The sequence below is a fragment of the Erinaceus europaeus genome, chromosome 1, assembly GCF_950295315.1.
Source record: "Erinaceus europaeus chromosome 1, mEriEur2.1, whole genome shotgun sequence".
NCBI lineage: Eukaryota > Metazoa > Chordata > Mammalia > Eulipotyphla > Erinaceidae > Erinaceus > Erinaceus europaeus.
The window spans coordinates 115,072,414-115,090,039 of record NC_080162.1 but is presented as its reverse complement, the minus strand read 5'-3'; the positions used below and the strand labels follow the sequence as shown (position 1 = coordinate 115,090,039).

The 17,626-nt window shown below is 39.5% G+C and overlaps 1 long non-coding RNA gene across 1 annotated transcript; it reads left to right on the top strand.

Annotated features, from left to right (window-relative positions):
* Positions 1–11,601: 11,601 nt before the first annotated feature.
* LOC132541985 (uncharacterized) lies at positions 11,602–17,261 on the top strand. The gene is made up of 6 exons (XR_009553104.1): positions 11,602–11,859; positions 14,600–14,628; positions 14,712–14,784; positions 15,342–15,400; positions 16,441–16,500; positions 17,129–17,261. It is a non-coding gene; the product is annotated as an uncharacterized LOC132541985 (long non-coding RNA).
* Positions 17,262–17,626: the final 365 nt, after the last annotated feature.

Here is a 17,626-nt window from a genome sequence, read left to right as displayed (position 1 = left end):
GCAGGCAGGCAGGCAGACAGGCTACTGCTTCACCACTCACAAAGCTTTCCACCTACGGGTGGTGACTGGGGACTTGAACCTGGGCCCTTGTGTATTGTGACATATATACTCAAGCAGGTGCATGTGTCACCACTCAGTCCCTCTCATGCAGATTTTTTCATTCAGGTGAGGAAAAAAGAGAGACACCACAGCACTAGAAAATACTATATCTTATTTCTGATCACATGTAAATGCTTTTATGTGGTTGGTTGAATACATTTTTATACATTCCTATTTATAAAAAAAATTGAACAGAAATCATGAATATTGAAGGTTGAGTCTGGAACTAAAGCTAGTTAGTACACCAGCTTTGCAGTATACATGATGTAGATGTAGCTCAACCCCCACTGGACTGGAGGAAGCTTTGGAGGTGTGGTTCTCTCCTGGTACAGCAGCAGCAGCAACAAAAACAAATTAGCTAGGATTTCTGCATAAGATAATGGTTTGTTTTTCCTTTCATTAGTTTGCTACATCAATTTTAGAATATTAAACTAGCTCTGCTTTCACATGGAAAAAAGCAGAGTTGCTTGTGGAGTTTTTCTCATGCAATATGGAGGAAGGAATCCAGGGTATCATGCTCACTCTACCATCACCCCCCCCAACTCCATGATGTAATGCTTTATATAAATAAAGGACTTGATTATATTCTGATGAGGGTTTTTTATTTTTGCACTTATATTCCTGAAGAATATTGGTTATAGTAAACCCCACCTTTTAAAAAAGTTCTTTATTGGAGGATTAATGTTTTACATTCCACAGTAACTACAATAGTTTGTACATGAATAACATCTCCCAATTTTCCACATAAACTACAACCCCTATTTGGTCCTATGTCATCATTTCTGGACCTGTATTCTCCCCCTCACACACCCCATAGACTTTTATTTTAGTGCAATATGCCAGTTCCAGATCAGGTTCCACTTGTGTTTTCTCATCTGATCTTGTTTTTCTACTTCTGCCTGAGAGTGAGATCATCCCATATTAATCCTTCACTTCTGACTTATTTCATTTAACATGGTTTCTTCAAGCTCCATCAAAGATGGGCTGAAATTACCACTTTTAATAGCTGAGTATTATTTCATTGTGTATATATACCACAACTTGCTCTACCACTCACCTGTTTTTGGATACCTGCATTGCTTCCAGTTTTGGCTATTACAAATTATGCTGCTATGAACATATGTGTACACAGATCTTTTTGGATGGGTGTGTTGTGTTCCTTAGGATATATCCCCAGGAGAGGAATTGCAGGATCATAAGGTAGATCCATTTCTAGTCTTCTGTGAGTTCTCCAGACTGTTCTCCACAGAGGTTGGACCAAGTTACATTCCCACCAGCAGTGCAGGAGGGCCCCTTTGACCTCACAACCTCTCCAGCATTTGTTGCTGCTACCTTTTCTGATGTATGACATACTCACAGGACTAAAGTGTTATCTCAGTCTTTATTTGCATTTCTCTGGCAATCAGAGACTTGGAGCATTTTTTCATGTGTTTTTCAACCTTTTGGATATCTTCTGTGATGAATATTCTGTCCATGTCCTCTCCCCACTTTTGGATGGGGTTATTTGTTTTCTTGTTAAGTTTGGCAAGCTCTTTAAATATTTTGGTTATTAGCCTCTTGTCTGATGTATGGCATGTAACGATCTTCTCCTATTCTGTGAGGGGTCTCTTTGTTTGGGTATTGGTTTCATTTGCTGTACTGAAGCTGTTTATTGATGTAGTCCCATGGGTTTATACTTGCCTTAGTTTTGTTTGTAATTGGATTTGTTTCATTGAAAATATCTTTAAGTGGTCCGGAAGGTGGTGCAGTGGATAAGGTTTTGGACTCTAAAGCATGAGGTTCTGAGTTCAATCCCCGGCAGCACATGTACCAGAGTGAAGTCTGGTTCTTTCTCTCTCTCCTCCTGTCATTTCTCATGAATAAATAAATACACTCTTTAAAAAATAATTTATCCTCATTTAAAAAAAGAAAATGTCTTTAAAATTTATGCAGAAAAGAGTTCTGCCAATATTTTCCTCTAAGTATCTGATAGTTTCAGGTCTAACATTCAAGTCATTGATCCACTTGGTATTTATTTTTGTATTTGGTGAAATATAGTGGTTCAGTTTCATTCTTCTGCATGTTTCACCCATTTTTTCCAACACCATTTGTTGACGAGGCTCTGCTTTCCCCACTTAATAGTCTGGGCAACTTTGTCAAAGATTTGATGTCCATGGGTGTGGGAGCTTACTTCTGGGCTCTCAATTCTATTCTATTCTATTATATTCTGATCAGTGTGTCTATTCATGTTGCAGTACCAAGCAATTTTGATTACAATGGCCCTATAATGCACATTGAGATCTGGGAGTGTGATGTTTCCAGTTCTGTTCTTTCTTCTCAAGATAGTGGGCAGCCCTGTCTAGGACCTGATCTGAGGGGAAATGCTTCCAGTTTTTCACCAGTGAATATGATGTTGGCTGTAGGTTTGCTATATGTAGACTCCACTATCTTCAGGAATTTCCCATCTATTCACAATTTTGTAGTGTTATGATCATGAAGGGATGCTGTATTTTGTCAAAGGCTTTCTCTGCATCTATTGATATGTCCATGTAGTTTTTGGCCTTGCTTTTATTGATGCGGTGGATCATGTTGATTGATTTACATATACTAAACCATCCTTGGATTCCTAGGATAAATTCCACTTGGTCATAATGAAGAATCTTTTTAATATACTGCTGTATCTGGTTGGCTAGAATTTTGTTCAGTATTTTAATATTTATGTTCGTCAGAGATATTGTTCTGTACTTTTCTTTTTTGTTTGTGTCCCAGTCTGCTTTTGGTATCAGAGTGATGTTGGCTTCATAGAGGCTGGCAGAGAGTATTCCAGTGTCTTCAATCTTCTGGAAGACTTTCAAAACTAGAGGTATTTGTTCTTCTTTGAAGGTTTTGTAGATTTCATTTATAAAACCATGTAGTCCAGGACTTTTACTCTTGGGAAGGTTTTTGATAACTTGCAATTTCATTGGCTGTGATGGGCCTGTTCATATTATCTAGTTCCTCTTTATTTAATTTTGGAACTTTCTAGGTATCTAGGAAATTGTCTGTTTCTTCCAGGTTGTCTAGCTTAGTGGCATATAGTTATTCAAAGAAGCCTCGCATGATATGTTGAATTTTTGCGGTGTCTGTTGTGATATCTCCTCTTTCATTTAGTATCCTATTTATTTGGGTCTTCTCCCTTTATCGTTTTGTGAGTCTGGCTAAAGGTTTGTCAATTTTGTTCACTCTTTCAAAGAATCAGCATTTATATTCATTGATCTTTATATGGGTTTCTTATTATCTGTGTTATATCTGCCCTAACTTTAGTGATTTTTGTCCTTCTGGTTGCTTTAGGGTTCCTTTGAGCTTCTCCTAGGTCTTTAAGATGTGCGATCAGGCTGGGTTTTTTTTGTGATTTTTCTTGTTTCCTAATGTGTGCTTGTATGGCTATGAACTTTCCTCTCATTACTGCCTTAACTGTGTCACAAATATTTTGATAGCTTGTGTCTTCATTTTCATTGAACTCTCGAAACATTTTGATTTCTTCCTTTATTTCCTCTTTGACCCAGTAGTTGTAAAGTAGTGTACTGTTGAGCTTCCACAGTTTGGGATTATTACTTATATTATTACTAATATTATTACTAATATGTTATTATTACTAATACTAATATTATTACTAATATGGGATTATTACTAATATGATTAGTAAGTGTTAGTTTCATTCCACTGTGGTCTGAGCTCTTGCTTGGGATGATTTCAGTGCACTTGTATTTGCTGATGCTGGCTTTGTGGCCTAACATATGGTCTATCCTTGAGAATGACCCATGTGGACTTGAGTAGAATGTGTATTCCAGTTTCTTGTGGTGAATAATTAGAAAATGTCCAATAGTTCTAATTTATCTATCTTGTCATTTAGCTTCCTTATGTCTTTATTGATCTGCTGCGTAGTTGATCTGTCAAGTTGAGAGAGTGGGGTGTTTATAGGAGACCTTTCAGAAGTTCTTTCAGGGCAGGTTTGGTGATAGTTGATTCTGTCAAGTGTTGATTATCTGAGAAAGTTTTTATGCCTCCATCTAGTCCGAATGACAGTCTAGCAGGGTACAGTAGTCTTGGTTGAAAGCCTTTCTCATTGAGTACTCAATAGATATCTTGCCATTCTCTTCTGGCCTGTAGTGTTTTGTCAACAAATCTGCTGCTAATCTTATGGGTTTTCCTCTGTAGGTGACTCTGTTTTTCTCTTGCAGCTTTTAGGATCCTTTCTTTATTCTTATTCCTTTCCATTCTAAATAGGATTTGTCTTGGTGTCTTTAAGTCTGGCTTGATTCTGTTTGGGACCCTCTGGGCTTCTTGAAATTTTATGGTTTTTATGTTGTCTAGACTTTTTCATATCATTCAGATTCCCACATGTCTGGCACAGATTGGGTGCTTGAGAAATATTTATTGAATGACTAACTAAAGTTAAAGTTATTAATTTAAATGCCTAGTAGGTATTTTATATTACAGGAACTTTCAGAATTTTAAATAGAAGAGCCTGTAAAAATTGTCTAAAGCTGGTCATTTAATAGATACAGAGAAACCATTTAATGAGTTTGCAAGGAGTTGTACTTAGTTCTCTTAAGATCACTATCCTCTTGCAAAACAGATGTTCTCTTATCTTTTATCTTTTTTATCTTTTATCTTTTACTTCTTGATCATGAGACCTTGTGTAATCTTGTATTGTGTGTAGAACTGCTTGCCTTCTGTATAAATTTTAGAGACTTAGAAATATAGTTACTATATCTGTGATGCAGGCCTCCCTACTCCTCAGCTCTCATTCCTCCTCTCAGGATTCCCGTTCGACTCTCCCCCACACAGGATGTGGATACATGTCCTCAAAAAATGTCCTTGGGAGTCGGGCAGTGGCTCAGTGGGTTGAGCTCATGTGGCACAAGGCAGAAGGACCGGCATAGGGATCCCAGTTCCAGCCCCCGGCTCCCCACCTGCAGGGAGTCGCTTCACAGGCGGTGAAGCGGTTCTGCAGGTGTCTGTCTTTCTCTCCCCTTTGCTGTCTTTCCCTCCTGTCTCCATTTCTCTCTGTCCTGGCTGGCAACAACGACTTCAATTATAACTACAACAATAAAACAGGGACAATGAAATGGAATTAAAAAAATGTCTTTGATGTTTAGATGGGGAAGTGTTCTACCACTATATTCCTCTGCATGCATTTGATAGTTTGTGGTCTAACATCCAGGTCCTTGATCCATTTGGAGTTTACTTTTGTTTTGGTTATATGTGGTGATTCAGTTTCATTCTTTTGCACATTTCAACCCAATTTTCCCAGCACCAGTTATTTAAGAGAGCCTCTGGGGAGGGGCAGGGGGTTGGGCAGTGGTACAGCATGTTAACTGCAGGTGGTGCAAAGCACAAGGACCAGAGTAAGGATCCCAGTTTGAGACCCTGGCTCCACATGCAGCGGAGTCACTTCTCAGGTGATGAAGCAGGTCTGCAGTTGTCTCTTTCTCTCCCCCTCCCTGCTTTCCCCTTCTCTCAATGAAAAAAGGTACATTGTGAACTTCACATTATATGCACTTCATCACAATTAGAAAAGAGGGAAACAGCCAGGGACTTAACTGATGGAGCACAGGATATGCATGCCAGAGCTTTCCAGTTGACCATCACTGTGTTGTAGGGCATAGCTGCCTCCCAGCCCCCTCTTGTTAAGTAAACACTAAAAATGAAAGCCCTTGTTAGATATTGCAAGGTTCCACCTGCTGCCCAGTATCCAGGAATTTCACACAGCAAATATCAGTTTACTAAGTATCCATCCTCCATCACCCGGGTCTACCTAATCTTGCTGTTGCTTCCCTTTTTTTCACTTTAAATCTTTTATTTATTGTAGAGACAGAGAGAAACTGAGAAGGGAAGGGGAGACAGAGAGGGAGAGAGACAGACAGACACCCACAGCCCTACTTCACCACTGGTGAAGCTTTCCCCATGCAGCTGGCTTGAACCCATGTCCTTTTGCTTTCTAATGTGTGCCCTCAACCAGGTGCACCACTGCTGGCCCCATCTTGCTGCTGCCTTTAACAGTGGTTAAGTCCCAATGCTGGCACTAAATGTTTTTATTATCTTTATTTGATAAACACAGCCAGAAATTGAGTGGGGAATGATGTAGAGAGGGAGAGAGAAAGGGAGACACCAGCAACACTGCTTCACCACTCCAAAAGCTTCTGCACTTGGCACCTCACCCTCCAACCACCTTCCCAGCAGGGCCCCTGGCGCCCCTCCCCCACCAACTGCCATTGGGGCTGAGGGTTCTAACTGCCTTGTTGTGTGGAGCAGGGTGCTGCTTGGCATTCCAGCGCTGCCTGGAGAAGCCAGAGGAAGGAGAGGAGGATTCCTGTTTCAGGACAAAGTGAATATTGGGCCTTAGGAGCCAGACAGAGGTAAGTAGAGGGGTTTCTGTTACCATCCTTTTTACTTATTGACAGTGTATGCAGAAAAGGAGTGTTTAAGTGTTGGGACATGGAGAATCATATTATTACTTACTCTTGTTATTCAACAATACTTCCTGCCAATAAAAGCTTCATGTTTTCTTCTTCTTTCCTAATATTTTCTTCATTTATTCCCTTTTGTTGCCCTTGTTTTATTGTAGTAGTTGTTATTGTTTTTGTTACTGCTATCGTCATTGTGAGGACAGAGAGAAATGAAGGGAGGAGGGGAAGACAGAGAGGGGGAGAGAGAGACAGACACCTGCAGACCTGCTTTACTGCCTGCGAAATGACTCCCCTGCAGGTGGGGAGCTGGGGTCTCCAACCAGGATCCTTAAGCCAGTCCTTGAGCTTTGAGCCATCTGCACTTAACCTGTGGTGCTACTCCCAGTTACAAGCTTCATGAGGTGGAATCAGCAGGAGTCCTCAGCTGGGAGTGTGCCTGCTTTGCTGTGTGTGTGACCCGAGTTCAGCCCTAGCCCCACTTGCACTGGAGAAAGTTTGGGTGCTAGAGTGCCACCGTTCCTGTGTGTCTGTCTCCCTTTCCCAGAGGAAAAAGTCAGTCCATAGTGGTGAAGCTCAACAATCACTAAAGGAAACATTATCAAATAATTAATGACAGTCAATTTGACATGCTTCTCATCAGGCCAAGTATCTTTTAACAATATTTTATGCCATAGGTAGATTTAAAAAAATGACTAGTGTGCATAATCACTAAATAATCTGTCTAAAAATATTTGTCAAATGACATTTGTAATGATTCTTTTACAAAATTACTATCTTTATTTATTTGACAGAGACAGCCAGATATCAAAGGGAAGGTAGAGATAGAGAGGAAGAGAGGCAGACACCTGCAGACTTGCTTCACCACTCATGAAGCTTTCCCCCTGCAGGTGGGACTGGGGGCTTGAAAACAGGTCCTTGCGCATTGTGACCTGTGTACTCAACCAGGCGTGCCACCACCCAGCCCCATTAAATGCCATTCTAATTTGGTCAGAAATTGGTAGTGGAGTAAGCTGTTTTGAATTTAATTTTTATGAGGACATTTAAATGTATAATTGGTGTACTCATTGAAGAAGTTGTTTATAGTCAAATTTGTTAAGTGTCCTTTTAATTCAGTGAGAAGTTATAGTTGGCCTTCCTGAACTTATTGTTTGAGATCTGTATGTAAGCTAGATTTTATGCATTATTTTTGATGCTACATATTGATTGGATAGACACAGAGACATTGGGAGGGGAGGTCATTATAGAGAGGGAGAGAGGCAAGAGCGTCACCCGCTTCCCTGCTCCAGCAATTTTGAAGCTTTTTCTCTGCAGATGGGGACTTTATTCAATCATTGATTTATATGCAGAGTCTGGAATGCACACATGGACTATTTCACTACTCCTGGCTAATTGTTTTTTTTTTTCCATCTAGGGAGACAGAGTGAGAATATCTGGGAGAGGGAGAGTCTCACATAGGTGGAGATAAAACACAGCACTGTAGAGTCCCTGAGTGCACTCACATGTGAAACCAGGACTTGAGCTTAGGTCTTGGGTGGGAAGTCACAGGTCCTGTCTCAGGATCTGCCTCCTATCTATGAAAGCATTTATTCATGACTTCTAAGTACAGTTACAGAATCCAGGGTCAAGTGAAGACAGATTGACACAAAGATACACATATCAGGAGGGCACTTGTTTTGTTTCCAATTTAATTATTTTGGTTTTCCTAATTCTTGTTTTCAAGCTGAATTGCATTGCTAGTACATACTTCAGGTATTGTCTTAGAACATATTCAGATATATTTATGCTACTCATTATTGACATTAATTTTAGGAGAATATTTGTGAAAACATCCCACTGAATCATACTGATCACTTAACTGGAGATACAGATGAAGGAGGAAGGGATATAATAAGTGGACAAGTTGGAGAGAAATGTTAGTTTTTATAAAGGAGTGATGTGACAATGTTAATTTCAGCGTGAGTAAGATATATTTTGTAGCCAAAGAATTTCACTTACTAGATGCATAGTGAAAAAAGAACAATAAAAGTTGATATGTTGTATACGTTATCAGTTAATACCTGGTGATCTCACTTATAGTTAGAACTGAAGAAACAAGAGAGAGTGGGAAACAGAATGACACTTGGACTGGTGTGATCCATTGCACCACAGAAAAAGACTCTGGGGAAAGAAGGGAAGGGAAGTAGTAGAGACACATGTGGGGGCTTCTGGAGCAGGGTGGTCATCAAAACCACAATTTGGGACCGAGAGTGTTCTACAGACACTTAACATGGGGAGATGAGAGACTGTACCCATTTTTCAATAACCACACTGTAAACCACTGACTCCTCAGTGAAATGAAACAAAATGAACTGGATTTTCATCTTACCCAGCCCCATCATATTTACATACCTGCTCTTTCATGATACCAGTAAGAGCTGGCTTTTTATTGACCTGGGATAATTTCCATGATATGTAACCAAACCTTTGTTGTAGAATTAGGCTACTTATTATTATAGTAGACACCCTGGAGAAGAAAATATCAGAGAGAGAGACCCATACATAATGAGGCAGATATACACCACAGCACCAGAGATTTACACAATGCAGTGTTTCTCACATTTAGAGATGCTTTGACTTTAGTTTCGCTCTGCATGTGCCCGATTATTAATTACCTTGCTTTGGGTGCTAACATATGGACTATTCTGTGTAGATACAATGGTAGTAGACACAATTTAACGAAGCCAGTGTAGTCTCACTGGAATAAACTATGGCTTAGTAGTGATGAGGAATCAATTTTATTTCTCTAGTCAGGCTTATTTAATAGCTGCAGCATCATTTAAAGTCTTCTTAGGATAAAATGAAATATTCTGTGATATAAATTGATGTGGTGAACCTCCCAATTAAAAAGAAGTGTGTTTATTGTTGTATTTTTGAAGTTGGAATTTATCTGCTCAGGAAATATTCCTCAACTGGTCGAATACCAGAGCTGTGTATTGTGTACCACACATACAAGAAGATGTATTCTCCTTCTCCCTCTCCCTTCCTCCTTCCTCCTTCCTTCTCCCCTCTTTCTCCCTTTCTTTCTTCTCTTTCCCACTATCCCTCCCAGTCTCTTTCTCTCCTATCACATTCGAACTATTTAAATACTTTTTTGAATGTGAACTGCAATTTGAATATATAGTGGCTGATCTTGAAGTCGTATTACATTTGAATTTTTGAGAGCCCTGTAGGGCATATTTCAGGTGATGGAATGGATTAGGGGCAGTAATATGTGAAATGTATTAGCACAATGTGTTGTTTTTTCTGAACTTCCCAGAGTAAAAACAACATTTTGAGGGAGTCGGGCATTAGCTCAGCAGGTTAAGCAGATGTGGTGCAAAGCGCAAGGACAGGCTAAAGGATTCCTGTTTAATCTAGGGCTACCCACCTGCAGGGGAGTCACTTCACAGGCAGTGAAGTAGTTCTGCAGGTGTCTATCTATCTTTCTCTGCCCTCTCTGTCTTTACCTCCTCTCTCCATTTCTCTCTGTCCTATCTAATAATGACAACAACAATAATAACTACAATAACAAAATCAACAAGGGCAATAAAAGAATAAAAGGGAACAGAAATAAATAAACAAAAATAACATTTTGATAGTTAAGTAGAGTACTTTTAGAATGTTTCAAAGTACCTCTCAAACACCTTGTGGCTACATGAGTGTAAGTTGATTAATTATGACCTATTCTAAGGTGACAAGTGTCAAAAGATATACCTGTCCCAGGGAATATCTATCACTGAGCAATGTAGGTGACATGAGAACATGTTCTAAATCATGACAAATTGTGTTTGATCAGTTTGAATGTCAGGGGCCTTGTTCTTAAAGGATGCTGGTGACACTTTGATGTCTGTAATGCTCAGATGTGTAATGCATGTGAAAACATTTTTTTCTTTTTTAAATTTCTTCATTGGGAAATTAATGTTTTACAAATTCAGCAGTAAATGCATTTATAACATCTCCCAGTTTTCACATATCAATACAATCCCTACTATGTCCTCTGTCATCATTTTTGGACCTGTATTCTCCCCCCCCGACCCCCACCTACCCCAGAGTCTTTGACTTTGGTGCAATATGCCAATTGCAGTTCAGGTTCTATTTGTGTTTATGTGTGAAAACATTTTGTGAATTCAAGGGGGTGGATAAACATATGTTATACCAAGTCAGCACAGAGAGGTATAGTGTTTTCCTTATGTATGTAACTTTCTAAAAGTTACTAAGCCTCCTTTCAGAATGCATACATTAAAGATATAGTGACAGCAATGTCAAGAAAAGAATTTGACAGAATGAGCACGTGTATGTGGGACTTTAGTGCGATTATGTAGCCATAAATATCTTGAGTGTGCCAAGAGTAATCGGGAAGGAGGAGCCAAAGCTGTGCAGGTTTGGGAGAAGCATCTGGACAGTAAGCAAGTTGTCACAGTTCTTCATACTGTGCAGACAGTAGTGGGGCTACCATCACCACAGTTGTTCATAATTTGTAGAACGTGTAACGTGACTAAGTCATTTCACAACTAACACGGTTAATCTGTAAATGTTCTTATTCCTAATAAGGCTTAAAATAAACTTGTGGGAGGCAAACATTAAGATTTTGTCATTATTTACTGTAACTTTAAGATTATATTGTTTTTTATATGCTTGTTCTTCATTTCCCATGCATATAAATTTTATCAAAGACAGGGGTTTTTTTTGTTTGTTTGTTTTTGTTTTATCAGAGCACTGCTCAACTCTGTCTTATGGTGATGATGAAGATTGAACTGTGGACCTTCATTCTTTTGTGCTTAAGAGTTTTTTTTTAGCATGAGTCATTTCCTATTTCTCAGGCCCCCAAACAAATTCTGTATACTCAGCAAGGAGAAGTGGATGTAGATGAAGTCACTGATTTCAGTTCCTTCTAGAGTCTAGGGGCATAAGCAGATTGGGAACACACACTGGCCGAGTACCCTGTGCGACAAGCTGTGGTGAAGCATGTGCAGTGGAGTCCACTAGCTATAGGTCCTATAAGCAGATAGTGGGGAACACATTGGGCCAGAGGGTGGGCCAAGCCCAGCCCTATGAAAGTGCCTAACAGTTTATTGGGATAAATAGCTTACAAGGCATTTGTTGTCACATGTAGAAAGGGTTCTTCCCTCTCCCTTGATAGGTGTCTGCACCCCTCACCCATCAGCAAGTAGAGTTTTCTCAACCATAGTGCAATTGGTCAATTCTAACACATTCTTGAACAATATTCAGGACATCCCACATAAGAATGTCGGTAATTCAGCTGGAAGTACACCTCACAGCAGAAATTGTGCTTTAAAAGGACATGGAGATGGTAAGAGCTGTATGTTATGAAGAAGTCATTTAAGCCAGGCTGTGGTGCTCCTACTTAGAGTGCACACATTACATTGTGCACTGCCTGGGTTCATGTCTCTGCCCTCTCCCCCACTGGAGGAAAGCTTTATGAATGGCAAAAATTGGGCTGCAGGTTTCTCTCTGCCTCTTCTCCTATCTCCTCTTTAATTTCTCTGTCTCTTTCCAAAAATAAATGGGTAAGTAAGTAAATCGAGGTCATTTAAGTGGCATGGGGAGTAGTGCAGCAGAAGACAATGGAACTTGCAAGGCTGCACTCATAAGTTTGACACAGCTCGCAAGTGGCACCCAAAGTGGTGCTCTGGCACTCTCACTCTGTTCCCTCTTCTTCCCTCCCTCTCATTAAAAAATAAAATTGTTGAATTTTTTAAAGTATTTATTTTTTTCCTTGTGTTGTCCTTGTTTTATGTTGTAGTTATCATTGATGTTGTTGTTGAAGAGGACAGAGCAAAATGGAGAGAGGAGGAGAAGACAGAGAGGGGGAGAGAAAGAGAGACACCTGCGGACCTGCTTCACTGCCTGTGAAGCAACTCCTCTGCAGGCGGGGACCTGGGGGCTCGAACCGGGATCCTTCCCCTGGTTCTTGTGCTAGTGCGATGTTCGCTTAACCCACTGTGCTACTCCCTGACTCCCTAAAGTTATTGTATTTTATGTGGTAAACTGAGAAATATTACACATGTACAAACTATTGTATTTTATTTTATGGTTGACTCTTTACTATTAATACCCTAGTAAGTAAATCAAGAGAATTAGTAAAACTGGCAGAAAATTTTGACAGTAAGTTAATTTCAAAAAATAGCATATATATATAGATATATATATATACATATGCATACATATTTAACTTTAGTTATTATTGATTGATTTTAATTACACCTTATAGGAATGCAGAATTGAAGGGAAATAGTTCCATGTCAAAAGGGTGTTCCCTTTCTTCACACCATACATCTTTTAAAAAAATTACTAACTTTATTTATTTGATAGAGACAACCAGAAATCAAGAGGAAGGGGAGATTGGGAGAGAGAGAGAGAGAGAGAGAGAGAGAGAGACCTGCAGCACTGCTTCATCACTTGTAGAGCTTTCCCCCTACAGATGGGAAAAGTAGCTCCCAAATATCGGGACAATATAGTAATGTTGACTATAAACCTCATCAATTTTTATTGTTCATTTTTAATGATGTCAACATAATTACACTAAAACAAAGGTGTAGGGGAGTCGGGCGGTGGCGCAGTGGGTTAAGCGCACGTGGCGCAAAGTGCAGGGACCATCATAAGGATCCCGGTTCGAGCCCCGGCTCCCCACCTGCAGGGGAGTCGCTTCACGGGCGGTGAAGCAGGTCTGCAGGTGTCTATCTTTCTCTCCCCTCTCTCTCTGTCTTCCCCTCCTCTCTCGATTTCTCTCTGTCCTATCCAACAAAAAAAAAAAAAAAAAAAACAAAGGTGTAGACAATTGTTCTAGAGGACGCAAGAACCATATTTCCATCTGGGACCAACCTTTGCTGCACCAAATATACTTTGTGGTTGTATTCATCATTAAAATGATATGAATATAGAATTTAAGTATCAAAGGTATCTATCTATCTATCTATCTATATATATAATTTAAGAAAGGAGACATTAGCAAAACCGTAAGATAGGAGGGGTACAACTCCACACAATTCCCACCACCTAATCTCCATATCCCATCCCCTCTCCTGATAGCTTCCCCATTCTGTATCCCTCCCCACAGATAAGTTTTTACTATATTTAACACACAGTCTTCCCCATATATATATATATATATATATATATATATATATATATATATATATATATATATATATCGGTAAATATATATATTCACACACACACACACATACTTCTTTATTCACTTCTACGGCCCTGCCTTCACTTCCTTTCTGAATTCCATCTCCACCTACTAGTGTGTTGTTTTCCCTCTTTTCTCCCACAGAAAAGAAACAGTGCCTGCGTTCCTTCCATATTTCCAGATTCTCTTTCAGTGATGGCATAAGTGTAAAGATTCCTGCTGATGAATATTTTGAGTCCTGGTTGGAACTGGGGTTCAGAGCCCTCTGGTTATCTCCCCCTAACATCCCTCCTCTGCAAATCCAGACCTAAATTACTTTGGGGCTATAGAAGAAAGGTGTTCTGGCTTCTGTAAACAGCTTCTTTGCTGTCCGTGGATGTTGGCTGGTTGATCCATACCACAGCCCCATCTGTCTTTTCCTTTCGGGGAGAGCTCTGAACAGGTGACATGTTTTGGGATCAGCTGGCATGGTCATTTGCCTAGGGAGGACAGTATGGGATCCTAGTAGCATCTGTAACTTGGTGGTTCAAAGGTGGTATGATAGTGAGCAGGATGAAGTATTTAATCAAATAGGAACCAAAGAACAGATATAGAGGGAATGACAATATGGACTTTAAGGTGGATAGATCTAGGATGTCTATCATAGGTTAGTTCCTGGGATACCAAGAAACCTGCAACATCAGTCCACTGCCTGTAAAGCTCCTCCCCACCATGGATGGGATAATGGGTCTTTGTGCTTGGCAACATGTGTGCCCTACCAGGCACATCATATCTGATGTCACAATGCAGTCACTTTCACTCAAAGTCCGGGGGTTTCAGTTTCCTGTTTACTGTCTATGAATTGAAGGGCTTCACGAAGTCATATAATTCATTTTACGTTTTATTTCAATCATAGGTTTTCATAAAAAATGTCCTGATTTGAAGGTAATAACCTGAGTTAGTATAAGTGTTTGAGATTGTATGAAATTTGTAATATTCATTAATTATTTTGTTTCAAACCCATCCAGGGCATCAATAACGTCAGAAAGTCTGCTTCTAACAAAGCAGTAGCAATGAAAAAAATACAAAAACTACAATCAGGTCAGTTAGTAACACATTTATTTCTTGATGAAGTAATGAAATCACTTTGAAAAAACTACCTTCCTCTGGTTTTTTTGTCATCTTAACTGTCCTACTTAACTTTATTTTTCAGAAAAATCTGTTCTTTTGCCTCCAGGGTTATCCTGTGTCTTGGTGCCAGCACTACAAAGCCACTGCTCCAAGATGCCTTTTTTTTTTGTTTTTATCTCCATTATATTAGACATAGAGAAATTGAGAGAAGAGAGGGGAGATAGAGAAGGGTAGAGATAGACAGCTGCGTACCTGCTTCACTGCTTGTGAAGCAACCCCCTTGCAAATGAGGAGCTGGGGGCTCAAACCATGATACTTTAACAGGTCTTTCCATTTCTTCTTATGTGCACTTAACCCGGTGCACTGCCTCCCAGCTCTCTAGAAAAAATCTTGAATGCTATGAAACAACTTGCTGTTGTTAATTATGTTTTACTGGAATATGCATGAGCATATATAGTGTTGCATATGTATTTCCAAGCCATGGTAATTAATGTTCTCCTTATCATGTCTATGGCTACATTATATAGATCTAAAGTCTTCATTGGCATTCGAAGAGACTGGAACAAATGGCCTTGGGGATTCTAAGGTACTGTCTTCTCCCATCATTATTTTAAGATATAAGCATTTGTGTTATCAAAATATTAAAGGAGTTGCTGGACTATTCTGTGTAGATAATATGCTGGTAGACAACATTTAATGGGCCATTGTAGTCTCAGTGGAATAACCTATGGCTTAGTAGTGATGAGGAATCAATTTTATTTCTTCAGTCAGACTTATTTAATAGCTGCAGAATAAAGTCTTCTTAGGATAAAATAAAATATTCTGTGATATAAACTGATATGGTGAAACTCCTGATAAAATAACAAGAAATGTGTTTATTGTTGCGTTTTTGAAGTTGGAATTTATCTGCTCAGGAAATATTCCTCAACTGGTGGAATACCAGAGCTATGTATTGTGTACCACACATTAAGAAGATGTATTCTCCGTCTTCAAGGTGGGTTAGAGCCCACCTTGCTGCTTTGCAGACAGTTTCCATGCTGCGGTTTCTTACCCTCCTTCTCTCTGTCACCCAATGCAAACAAAACAAACATGCATCAGTGCGAAGGATGGGTTTGGGAGTTAGAATTAGCAGGTATTTTATTTTGTTTTTATTATTTTTTTGTTGTTGTTTAGATAGATATATAGAGGCAGAGAGAGAAACATTGAAAGATACCTCAGTATCAAAGCTTCTTTCAAGGTGTGTGTGTGTGTGTGTGTGTGTGTGTGTGTGTGTGTGTGTGTGTGTGTATTGTAGGGTGGGAGCAGTGGAACCTGTGTCTTGCACATGGCAAAGCAGAGCACTCTCTATGTGAGCTATTCTCCTGACCCGCCTGTCAATTCTATATTTAGGGTATGTGCTTTCAGAGTCCCATATCAGAACTGGCCCAAAAGGTGTAAATATCATATATGCATACATTTCTAGTCATTTGATACTTGACTCACACTGGATGGAAATTTAAATGGCTTTAAAATTTTTAATATGTATTTATTCCCTTTTGTAGCCCTTGTTGTTTTATTGTTGTGGTTATTATTGTTGTTATTTTTAATGTTGCTTTTGTTGAATAGGACAGAGAGAAATGGAGAGAGGAGGGTAGACAGGGGGAGAGAAAGATAGACACCAGAAGACCTGTTTTGGATGATGCCCAGGTGTGGAAAATGTTCTGTGATTTTTTAAAATATGGTCTCTACTGCCCTATCCCTCTTGCATTTATCTTTCTGACAAAATCTGCTGTTTCACAGAGAATTGCTTCATATTCCCCAAATCTTTCCTCTCTTGCATCTTTGAATTCACACTGTGTGTTAGCTGAGTCTTCATGATTGGTTCTACTTCCTTGACAAGCTATATGAGACAAAATTGCATTCAAGTGTCTTTCCTACATTGAAACTCTGAAGTTTCCCTTTCCTGATTTATAGCCTCATAATGAATTCTGCTTGCTATTCTTCTTTTTGTTTTTGGTAACTCTCTGGTGATGTGATCTTTTAATTCTTGAGTATGTTTCTGCATGTTAAGTTTCAATTCTTGAATTTCATCCTAAGGAGTTTTCTAAATTCCTGTACAATCTGCCACGGCTGTAGCTTTTTTTACATCTCAGCTTGTACATGGAGCCTGGATTCTGTTATTGAGCTGGCAGGTGGTACTGTGGCTGATATACTAGGTTTTCTGGTTTATACATGAGATTGGGCAGCAGAGGGGGGATTCTACTGCATATTATTAAGCCAACTGAGTTTCTGCCAGTTGAAGTACATGAAGTAATCTCATGTCACTGTGTTTCAGTTCCTACAGAGGCCTGTGGTTGTGGATAAACCCACCATAACCCCACCAGTAAAAGTTCCAGTCCACCTATTTAATGTTATTCCATCCAATAAATCTAATAAGTCCATTTCAGAAAATGCAGTATTTGCAAAGGTAAGCCTTTAAAAAACTTTTCTATACTCACTTACACACTATGCTATGGCCTTTTAATAATGAAAAAATCTTTAAAAAGTAAATTGGAACTCCTGCACGTGGCGCAAAGCTCAAAGGCCAGCTTAAGGATCCCAGTTCAAGCGCCTGGCTCCCCACCTGCAGGGGAGTTGCTTTACAGGTGGTGAAGCAGGTCTGCAGGTGTCTGTCTTTCTCTTCCACTCTCTGTCTTCCCCTCCTCTCTCCATTTCTCTCTGTCCTGTCTAACAAAGATGACAACAATAGTAACTACAGCAATAAAGAAAAACAAGGGCAACAAAGGGGAAAATAAATAAATACATATTTTTAAAAAAGCCAGTGATCTAGAGG